At 38.5% G+C, this 12112-nt stretch overlaps 1 pseudogene; it reads right to left on the bottom strand.

The window, feature by feature from the left end:
• Positions 1-10975: 10975 nt before the first annotated feature.
• On the bottom strand, positions 10976-11599 carry LOC116755714 (annotated as a pseudogene).
• Positions 11600-12112: the final 513 nt, after the last annotated feature.

Consider the following 12112-nt stretch of genomic DNA (forward strand, 5'->3'; position numbering starts at 1 on the left):
ACATCTGTGTTTGAACTAAAGAATTCAAGTATCCTAAGGAATTATATCACCTTTTGATCCTAAACCCCCTCAAGAGTTAATCTCTGGCTTATCTCTTTATTTCGATGTGGCACTTTTGCTCTGATACTTTCACAAGATGGTGTCCTTCCCTCTTTTCTTTACTGTCTCTACCCTGGGTCTGTACAACCTGTTCATTGGTGAGTTCTTCACTTCTAGTCATCAGATTTCCTACTGTAACCCTCACTTTGCTTTACAGTTCAAGGCCTCTTGTCACTTGTCTACAATCTATCACCCATAGACTGAGGGACATAAATATAGAATATTATCTAGGAACTCAAATTATATTTTCTAAACATTTAATATATTAAATCTTAAGATTTAACTTTTGAAAAGGTAATGCGTTCACATGATTCAAACAACAAAATGTTTAGAAATAAAAAAGTTTCCCTTCCACTCCTGTCTACCATCTACTCAGTTCCTATCCTCCTAGAGTTTTAAAATGCATACCCAAGCCAATACAAATATAAATTCTGTTTTCCTTTCCTTTTTTATACAAATGGAAGCTTATGCTTCCATTCTGCCTTTTTCACTCAACAGTGTATCTTGGTGTTCTTTCCATAACAGTGGAGAAATATATGAGGTATATTTCATATTAACAGTATGTCTTGGAGATCTCTTCCACATCATTGTGTGGCTATAGCATCATTTATTTAATCAGTACCATACTGATAGACATTTGGGAAATTTTCAATCTCTTGCTATTAGAAACAATGCTGCAGTAAATACTTTTGTTACATAGATTATTTCACACTTGTACAAATATATTTGTAGGGTAAATTCCTAAAAGTGGAATTGTGGTCAAAGAGTGTATCTCATAGTGATTTTATAGGTACTACCCTTCATAGAGGCTGTATAATTTATACCCCCATCAGAAATGTATAAGAGTGCCTGACTACCCGTGTTCTTGCCAACAAAATGTGTTATTGAACTTTTGGATTTTTTCCAATCCAGTGAGTGAAAATTGTTATCTTAGTGTGGTTTTAATTTTTATTTCTTTTTAACAGTGAGTTTGAATATTTTTTCATATGTTTAAAAGCCATTTGTATTTCCTTTTCTGTGAAGTATCTCTTATATTCTTCTTTTGAGGGGGCGGTCATTTGAAAATCAACTTGTAGCTGATGTTTATAATATGGAGGTTTGCCCTCTGTAAAATGAGTTGCATCATCCCCCCCGACCCCAGTTTGTCATTTGTCTTTGCTTGTAGTGTTTTGCCATGTAGATTTTTCCTAAAATGTAGTTGAATTTGTCAGTCTTCTCTTTTATGACTTCTGGGTTTTGTGTCATAGTTAGAAAAGCCTGCCCCACTACAAGGTTATAAAAGAATTCTCTCATATTCTACTACTACTTTTTTTTTTACTACTACTTTTATGGCTTCTATTTTACACTTAAGTTTTCTGATGCACTTTTCTTAGTGTATGGTGTGAGACATAGGTCCAAATTTAATTATTTTCCAAATGGCTACTCAGTTGCCCCAACACCATTTGTGAATAGTCCCTCTCTACATTGTTTTGCTTTTTAGTAGAAACAAATTGATTCATCTACCTTGTTTTTTCACACCTTCTTTGCTGTGACTGAATATAAATGCATTTCTCTGTTTTCCTTCCTATAGAATCCCTTCTTTAATGGCACAGATGTCTTTGCCTTCTACTCTGCTACCTCTCTGCTTACCTCAGCAACACCAGCAGCCTGACAGCCAGTTAATATTTGAATGCATACAGGCTGCTCAGAAAGCTCTCCAGGATTTTCCATGGAGCAATAATGGGCTAAAAAGAAATCTTAACTGTAATCAGGTTCCTTCGAAGACTGTTCAAGTCAGAGATGTCTTCTAACTCTCTCTGGCCATGCTAACCAGCTATTCTAGAAGCTGAAACCCACTACCTGGGTCTTTTACTCCTGCGGCAATCCAGTTCAGATTGCTTCTTTCCGTGCAAATTCACATCATCTGCTACCTCTGCTTGTCTGACAATATGGGATATTACCCTCTATAATTTGGGTGGGGAACCATAATATGCCCAAGAAGTGGTTTGGATTCCCCATCATGCAGTGGCCAGCTCCAGAACCTCATTTACTGGGAAAGTGATTGTGGATGAATGATTTGGGGAACATACATCCTCAATTTGAACTCCAAACAGATTAAGTTTTTCATCTAGGGAACCTGGAGAAAACCCAGCATTGTTCTACCTAGGGGAGAGTGTCCAAACAGGCAGCTGAAACTGAATTTACTTGATATCCTTACTAGCACTTTCTAAGCTACTTGGGTTAGTTTTATAGCTCCTTGATAAACACTTCCTTCTACTTTGAAACATTGCCCCAGGTGATGTTTCTCTTTCAGACTTGCCTGTTGCTTATTATTGAAACTTTTTTTGGGGGGGGTGCTATTTCTTATCTCTGCATTTAGACTTTCCTCTGATGCTGGTAGTATACTCTGTCCAATACCAATTTGACTTAAAGTTATTTTGGCCAAAATCAATTTTGTCCAAATACAATTTAGTTGAAAGTAAACTGGTCAACTGGACAATTTGGTTAAAACAATTATTTGGTGTGAATATCCTAAGTTATTAACTTTTGAGTAGTGATACTTTTAGTATATTATGGGGTGTTTAAACACTTTTGGTCCATTTTCTAGAGATTTTTCTGATTTTTCTTCTTTTATATTTCAAATTAATTTTCAACTACAAGAGTACTTTGTTGCTTGTGATACCAAAAGGTTAAGACAACCTAGCTGCCCAACAATAGCATACTTGGACAAACTCAATCTTAACTACAAGGCAATAAGAGGTTAATTGGAACAACCAAAACATCGAGGGATGAGATAAAAACATGTTTCCATTATTGTTTTTTTTCCCCTCATTAAAAAGGCAGTGTATGTGCAGTACAGGACACTCAGAAAAATGTAGACGAGTAGAAGGACAAAAGGAAAAAAAAGCCATAAATTAATTTACCCAAGAATAACCACTGTTGTCCTTTCCTGTCTTTTCAAATGCATTTTATACACATAAACTCTGCATACTGTTTGTAATCTGCCATTATTTAAGCATTCTCCAATTATTGATTAATCACCTTTGTCCAGGTTTAGGCTTTGGTTCCTTTCTCCCTTTTGACCTGCAACTGTGGGCCAGTCCACTTTAATTGGGAATAGATTGCCATTCTCTTTTTCCTTCTGTCCCTGAAGCCTGCTGAGATCCACAACTAGCCTGGGCCCCAAAGACACCCCCCCTGCTTTATTTAAGTGAGACAGTTTGTAAATTAAGCCATTCTGCCAACCCTTTCTATATATTTACAAAAGGGTCCCTGTGGAACGCTCTGATTATCTATAGAATAATTTTTGGAGTTCATGCTTGATGTATATTATGTGTATAAATATATAAATTAGATGGGAATAATAAAGAGAGGGTAGGAATTAGATTGGCTCCTGACTAAAATAAAAATAAGGCAGAGAGATCCATTGTCATTGGAGGGAAGTTATTTAAATAGATTTTCTCTAAATCAGGGTTGGCAGATATGTGCTATGTGTTGTGCGCAAACCTGAGTACATGGTAGACATCACTAATCAGTCATGGCACTATTACTTATTGGATCCAAACTCATCTTTGGATCTTTCTTGAAATGGGATTCTAAGTAGCTGTACCTATTGGAGTTGCTGTGACAAACCTATTTACCATTCTTGCTCTAAAATATTGCATTAAAGTTTTTTTTTTAAATAGTGGATTGGCCAAGAAAATTGTAATAAAATGTTTTATAACTGATAAAAAAGTTTATGATGGCAAATATGGAATGTCAGCAAAGAGTAATTATCTAAATTTTGGGCAAAGCACATGCCTCATCGTTAAGATCTTGGAAGCAACATAATAAATTATACGTTTGTTATGGAGTGAAAACAATGTCACAATAATACTCAACATTATAACTTGCCCGTGGTATGGTCATAGTGATTGACTACCCAGCATTAATTCCACCCTAGATGATGAGTCTAAGCAGTCATGGTTAATCCCATTTCCTCTGCTAATGAAGGGTTAGGAATGGCCTGTAACCTATTTTGGCCAATGAGATGTGAAGGGAAGCCTGGTGGAAGGCCGGGGTGCTTCTTGGAAAGGTTTTCTTGACCCTAAAAAGAGATAAAAGAAAGAGATGGTGCCTCTTCTTCCTCTGATGCTGTTATGTCTGAATATGATAGCTAGAAAAGCTCAAGACATCTTAGGGTAATGAGAGAAACTAGCTTTGGAGGAAGCTGATCTAGAAGATGGCAGAACAGAGAGAGGAAACCTGAGCTCTTGATGGCCTTACTGAACTTCTGATTGTATTGTACTTGGTCTGCCTCACCTCTGAACTTCCAGGTCTGTGAGATAACACAGTTCCTTATTGTGTAAGCCAGCATTATCTGGGATTTTGTCACTTGCAGCCAAAAGCATTCTGAGTGGTATACTCACTTTGTCCCAAGCAGATTCATGTCAAACGGTTTTGATTTTATTCTGATAGATTTCCTTTTATTGGGGCTCTTCCCTCCCCTGTCTTATGGCTTCAGAAAGTGGGTGCAGATTTTAACTGGCCAATTCTTGTCTCAGTCTTCTCTAAGGGCCTCTGCCCTTAGAGGTTCTTCACAGAAAGCAGCAAGGAATCAGCCAGCCGCCATCATCTCTTCTGGAGCCTTTTTTTAAAAAAACATTTATTTATTTATTTGGCTGTACCAGGTCCTAGTTGCAGCACATGGGATCATCGTTGCTACATGCAGGATCTTTAGTTGCAGCATGCGGGCTCTTAGCTGCGGCATGTGGGTTCTAGTTACCTGACCAGGGATCGAACCTGGGCCCCCTGCACTGGGAGCATGGAGTCTTAACCACTGGACCACCAGAGAAGTCCCTCTTCTGGAGCCTTTTGGATCATTTGAATATCTGGTGGTGTGACTGCTTCTTTTTGTCATTCATTTGTTCTTTTCCTGATTCTGATTCTGATTCCTCGATGCATCTTGGTCCCTGTTCTTGCATACTTAGCATCTTATGCCTGGCCTCAAAATTGTTTAATAGATTTATTTTCATCTCTTCCTTCTCCCCTGAGCCTCTCTTTTCCTTTATCTCTCTCATCTACTCCTGTCTCACTTTGTGACTTTATGGCCAGTGGGGGCTAGTCTAAGACATGTATAATCTTTGCCAGAAATAATAGTGAGTTAAGTAGTCACACAGCTGTTTGCTCTAGACTGGTATGGCAAAAGTAAAAGTAGGTCAGTCCTCAGTCCATTTTCTCATCTAGTGCCTTTTACTCATGGCATAGAACAGGTAGCACCAGAAATGTCTAGGGGTCAGGGCACTTGAGTCTTCATTTATGGCTTCACTATTTGCTACCTGAAATCTTGGGCAAGTCACTTAAAGACATAGAGTTTCTTCTTTGGAATTTGTTACTAATTGTTCAATTCTTTTCTGTAGTTTTGTTGTGATTCAAATGAAATAATGTGAACATGGAAAATGAATAAAAGCCTTTTTCCTGAAAAAGAATAAGCGAGGTTGGTTGCATTTTCTGATTTTTTTCAGATGAACTAATGTCAAAGTCTCTAGAATCAGCTCTGTGTATCTTGTTTGTTAGTAAAAAGGCAATGAAATAGGACATGGGACATAATTGTACAGGTAATCAGGGATTGAAGTTGATATTTTAGTGGTAGCTTACAGCCTGAAATAAAAAGAAAGGGCCACACAGTATGCAGGGGAAATAAAAGTCAGGATGTTGATCTTGAGGCTTATTTCTAGTTGAACCAGAAATTCTGGTAAGCCAAATTAGGGGAAAGAGAAACCAATAGAAGAAACACCCCCCTCTAGTGGCGAGGAGCCAGGTTCTACACTTGGTTGCTAAGATGGGTGACTGGGGAATGGACGGCTTCTTAGGATGTTTTTTGTTTCTTAAGAAGTATTCTGAGGATCCAGAGTTAAAATTCTTAATGAAGATCGTTAGTTCCAGTTTTCATGATCAGGAGGATTAGCACATTTCACAGAATAAGTAGTATTTTGGCGGTCTCACGTGGGATCCGATTGTCTGAAAAATATAGAGGCTAACGGTTGTTGGAAGAAGTTCGCAGTTTACTTTTATGTAGGTCATTTAGAGACCAGAGAGTTAGGAAACCATTGTTAGTAAATTTCTTATTGATCTGAAGTGATAATAGTAGGTACCTTTATAAACCCATTTGTAGACGGGTAAAGCCTATATTTAAAGTTATGGATAATGCCATAGAGTAGTATTCATCTGTATTTATACAAAATAATGGTTGTGGATTTCCTAAGTGTAACTTTTTTTTTTTTTTTTTTTTTTGCGGTATGCGGGCCTCTCACTGTTGTGGCCTCTCCCGTTGCGGAGCACAGGCTCAGCGGCCATGGTTCACGGGCCCAGCCGCTCCGCGGCATGTGGGATCTTCCCGGACCGGGGCACGTACCCGTGTCCCCTGCATCAGCAGGCGGACTCTCAACCACTGCGCCACCAGGGAAGCCCCCTAAGTGTAACTTTTGATTTGAAATTTTTAGTGATGATCCTGAGAACCAAGTGTTTAATTTACATCTTGGAAGTGATTTATGATTTATTCACTATGTTTGTGGAAACATAGTGAAGCATGTTAAAATAACTTACTGCCCACAATTCAGTGGCTTGGTAGGGACATCTAAAGGACATCTCATCTTAAGGATGTGTGTTATTGATAATAATAATTGCAAGTGATTATTACATTTACAAATCTCAAAAGCCCACTCAAGGTTTTACTGTTTTGAACTTCTGTTTGGGAAAAATTCTTTTAAGTTACTCTGAAGAGACAAAATTTCAAAGAATAAAATGTTTATGGTACTCTGTGTTAGATCTAAGGAAAATTTGAATATCTTTCAATTCTGATATAGAAAAGAATGATTATGGCACAAGAAAATAAAGACTGCATCATCAGAGTACTATTTCTTTATTTTTAATGTCAAACTCTTGCACTGAAGGAAAGAAATTTTTTTTTTTTGGTTGCGTTGGGTCTTTGTTGCTGCATGCAGGCTTTCTCTAGTTGCAGCGAGCGGGGGCTACTCTTCGTGGTGGTGCATGGGTTTCTCATTGCGGTGGCTTCTCTTGTGGCGAAGCATGGGCCCTAGAGCATGCGGGTTTCAGTAGTTGTGGCGTGTGGGCTCAGTAGTTGTGGCGCACGGGCTCTAGGGCACATGGGCTTCATTAGTTGTGGCTCACAGGCTCAGTAGTTGTGGATTGCAGGCTGTAGAGCGCAGGCTTAGTAGTCATGGTGCACAGGCTTAGTTGCTCCGTGGCATGTGGGATCTTCCTGGACCAGGGCTCGAACCCGTGTCCCATGCATTGCCAGGTGGATTCTCAACCACTGCGTCACCAGGAAAGTCCCCTGAAGGAAAGAAATTTGAAGCTTGCAGTAGAACTAGCCTCTCAATAGTTTGGAATATGTTTGATGATGTTTCTTGTGAAATAAAAATGGAAAAATTCTCTAGAAAATATAAACTCGTACATGGATAAAGTGAGATTATAGAGTTATGAAACTTTTGTGCATAACTTGTGGAATGATATCCTTAGTTATGGTTATACTTCATAAATATACTTGATTTCAGGAAAGGTGAAACTAGGTCTGGCAGTAGATCAGGATCCACCTACTGGGAAAAACCAGAAAATAGGAGGAAGAGGTTATTAATGATTCATTCTTAGCCAAGAAAAATTCAGTGAGGAATAATTAAGGTCAGCTAGAGAAAGAATTATGATTGTGTTAAGTGAGTTCACAGATAGTATTGAAGGCAGATCAGTTAGAACTGATTTGTTAATGTATATGGGGGCAATAAACCAATTCGATGGTCTCTTTTCTAAATAAGTGTGACAGTAGTAAAGATATATGGAGGGAAGTGAAATAGATAAGGTTAGTGCTAAGTAGACCTTCATTAAATCCTAACACTAAAGAGGTACTATGTATATTAGTGATAGTTTAATTCTATAAATAAAATTTAATATTAAAAATTGATATAGGGCTTCCCTGGTGGCGCAGTGGTTGAGAGTCCGCCTGCCGATGCAGGGGACACGGGTTCGTGCCCCAGTCCAGGAGGATCCCACATGCTGCGGAGTGGCTGGGCCCGTGAGCCATGGCCGCTGAGCCTGCGCGTCCGGAGCCTGTGCTCCGCAATGGGAGAGGACACAACAGTGAGAGGCCCGCATACCAAAAAAAAAAAAAAAAAAAAAAAAAAAATTTGATATAATGTTGGCATTGCTAAAATTAGACAAGTGCTGATTTATGTAAAGGGTTGCAGCAAGTGGGCTTGCATAAAGAGCCTGGGCTCCAAACCTCATTAAATTCCAGATAAAGTATAAGAATAATAATTCATATTTGTAAAGGATTTTACAGTATTCTGAATGTTTTCACCTATATGATCTCATCTGATTCTTATCAGAACCCTGGGGGATAGCAGCACAGGTTTGATTATCCCATTTTTACAAATAAGGTCATGGAGGCTCAGAGAGGCGAGAGGCTAACCAACTTACTAAAGAGCAAATAGGGACTGAATGACAGGAGTGGGACTTCAACCCATGATTCCTTACCAAAATGCCTTTGTTCACTGTATTAGCTTCCTATGGTTGCTGTAACAAATTGCCACAAATTGGGTGGCATAAACAACAGATATTTATTCTGTCATGGCTCTGGAGGCCAGAAGTCTGAAATCAAGGTTTTGTCAGGGCTTCACTCCCTCTGGAGGCTCTAGGGGAGAATTCATTCTTTGCCTCTTTCACCTTCTGATGGCTGTTGGCACTGCTTGGCTTATGGTCACCTCACTCCAGTCTCTGCCTTTGTGGTCACATAGCCTCCTCCTTCTCTATTCTGTGTCTTTTCCTCTTATGTCTGTCTCAAATCTCTCTTTGCCTTTCTCTTATAAGGACTGATTCTTATAAGGACTGACTTTAATACTCCACTTGTTATTGGATTTAGGACCCACCTAGTAAGCCAGGATGATTTCCTCATCTCAAGATCTTTAATTACACCTGCAAAGACTCTTTATTCAAATAAGGTAACATTCACAGTTTCCAGGCATTAGGACATGTACCTATCTTTTCAGGGACCACCAATTCAACCCACTATATTCATTGTATGCCACTTAATTTAATATCTTCCTTTTGGATTGAAGAAATAATCTTCTGTCTTAAGGTGGGCAAATGGGCTAGAGAATTTTTAGCTAGTATACAAAGAGGAACATTTAAAATATTTCTGGTTGGTGTTAAGTGCTTAGTAACTAGAATTGAACTAATTAATACGAGTTCCACCAAATCGTTATGCTAGCTTTGCATTTGCAGAACTATAAAAAAAGGGACTAAATTAAAGTAGCATATGACTATTCACGATTAACAATATTAAAAGTTAGCTTTTTTGTTTCTTGTGTAATTGAACTAAAAGGTGTGTGTGTATGTTTTGGTAATGGCTTAAATCAGTAGGATAGGTTTCTTATATTATGTGGGCATTCTCATTTGGGTCATATAAGTCAAGATCCATATATGTAAACTCTTTTTTTTTTAGAGAATTGTTTATTTATTGAACCTGGGGCAGATTAGATACACAACCAATTGTAAATTTACATCTTTTAACTCAATTTTGAAGTGTTTTCACACGCGCACACAAATTGGAATGCAACAGTTGTCCTAAGGTAAAACACAGTCACCTGAAACTGTTTCAAGTATTTTCACCCAAGGTTGAAAAATTGTTTATCCTGAACATGAAAACCTGTAACAAATTTAAATTAATGATATAAAACTCATTACTTGTAGTTTTCCCCTTGCAAAGATCCAAAAAAAAAAAAAAAAAAGCGCAAGTAACTTATATACATCAGTCACAACATAATTCTGGATCATCCCCACACCAAAACTAGATGCTCTTTTAATTTTAAACCCATCATCAGAGAAAGTCATTTCGTTTTATACAAAACAAAATTCAAAAGAAAAGAAAGACCCAAGTAAAACAAAAGAAAGAAAGAAAAACAAAAAATAGAAAGACCCAAGAAAAACAAAAACAAAACCCCTAGGACTGACAGTGATGTTCAGTACCCTAATTAAACAGTGACCAAAATGCCACTGACCAAAAATGAAATAGTGGCTGTATATCACTGCAAAGAAATCCAAGAGGCTTTAACCCTTTGGCATCAGAAATCCAGATTTTTTCCTAGTACTGAATGCATACCTCCTACGTGCCAAGAGTGGAGAAGTGGATGTGCCAGCACAGAAAGAAAAAGAACTACAGTTCACTGAAACACCTAGAGAATTGGCTTTAATAGAGACTTCTTACACGGTTAGGCAGAAACCAAAAAATGGTTATTAGCTGCTTGTGTCAACAATTTTAACTGGAGGTGACTGAGTTCTAAGGTTCAGAGTAAAACTTTAGCGGAGGGAAAGGTTGTTGGTTAAAGACTTATCTTTAATGCAAAAACAAGGTAGACAAAGTATGAAAATACCACCTGGTAGCATCCTCTAAGTCACAGGGCTCTGCCATTTTCGGCTGGACAGAAAATGTCAAGATTCAGGTTGTTGTTTCTCATAAAGATTCAACAAAATGAATCTTTAATGACTTGAACTGCAGGATTAGGGATCCCAAGAATGCAGTCATTTTAGTAAAGTGCTATCAGTAAAGTACTATCCTGAACAAACTGTATTTTATTATGAAAGAAAAGGAAAGAAGATATAATAAGGACTATACACCTATATTCAACTTACAGCGTCTGAGTTCTGGAAAGACCTGTATAATGGAGGAAGAATTCAAATATGAAATTATGCCAATCAAATGTCAAATTTTCACTATAATTTTCCTGAAAAAGTGTTTTTCCCCAATATCTATTAATCACAAAGAAACATAAGCTTTGAATGTACAGTTCAGAAAATAAAAACATAGAAACTAATGACATTATTATGCCCAAGATATTTGGTAAACAGTGAATTATGAGTTTGGGACCATCAGGAAAAGGCTTTTTAAACAACCCTCCGGACTACAAAAAATCTCTTCAGGTAGTAGATCTGTCCCAATGTCATGGCAACTAGAACAAGAGCTTCAAAGAAGGACCAAAGGACTACTCTGCTGTTTGTGCTGTCATTGACTGCTCTGTGTATTCTCTCCCGAACTTCCATGTATTCCTGTTCATGCTTTACAGCTGTCATCGCCACTGTGAGCTCATTAATCATTTCTTCTAGCTTGTTCTGGTGAGCTTCTGTTTCCATGTCTTGTCCTTTTGGGGCCTCCCCAATATCAACGGTGAACATCACTATCTTTGGAGTCATGTTGGACATTCTATTGCTAAAACAAAACTTATATGTTCCATCCATGTGAGCAGCAAATGTGTATTTCCAACTGGACTCCCAGTCTCCTTTATAAATTCATTTATTATTAGGCCCTGTAATCTCCATGTCGATGTCCAGGAAGCTGCCCTCAGCCACCTTGAAGATGAGGCCCATCTTGGTGCCCAAGGTGACCTGCTCAAAGAAGCACTCCTCGGCACGTGACAAAGTAGCCCGAGGCTGTGGCCACGAGGGCGGCCAGGAGTTCAGCGAGTGCCACCATGATGGGACTGGGGCTGAAGCCAGGACCGGGACTGCATCTCCAGAGCTGCCGTTGCTGCTGCCACTGCTGCCTTCTCCACAGTATTGTGGGGTTTTTTTTTTTTAAATTAAAAAAATTTTATACAGCAGGTTCTTATTAGTTATCTATTTTATACATATTAGTGTATATACGTGAATCCCAATCTCCCAATTCATTCCCCCCGCCCACACTTTCCCCCCTTGGTGTCCATACGTTTGTTCTCTACATCAGTGTCTCTATTTCTGCCCTGCACACTGGTTCATCTGTACCATTTTTCTAGATACCACATATACGCGTTAATATACGATATTTGCTTTTCTCTTTCTGACTTACTTCACTCTGTATGACAGTCTCTAGGTCCATCCACGTCTCTGCAAATGACACAATTTCATTCCTTTTTATGGCTGGGTAATATTCAATCATATATAGGTACCACATCTTCTTCATCCATTCCTCTGTCGATGGGCATTTAGGTTGCTTCCATGATCTGGCTAT

This window comes from Phocoena sinus, chromosome 6, assembly GCF_008692025.1.
Source record: "Phocoena sinus isolate mPhoSin1 chromosome 6, mPhoSin1.pri, whole genome shotgun sequence".
Lineage (NCBI taxonomy): Eukaryota > Metazoa > Chordata > Mammalia > Artiodactyla > Phocoenidae > Phocoena > Phocoena sinus.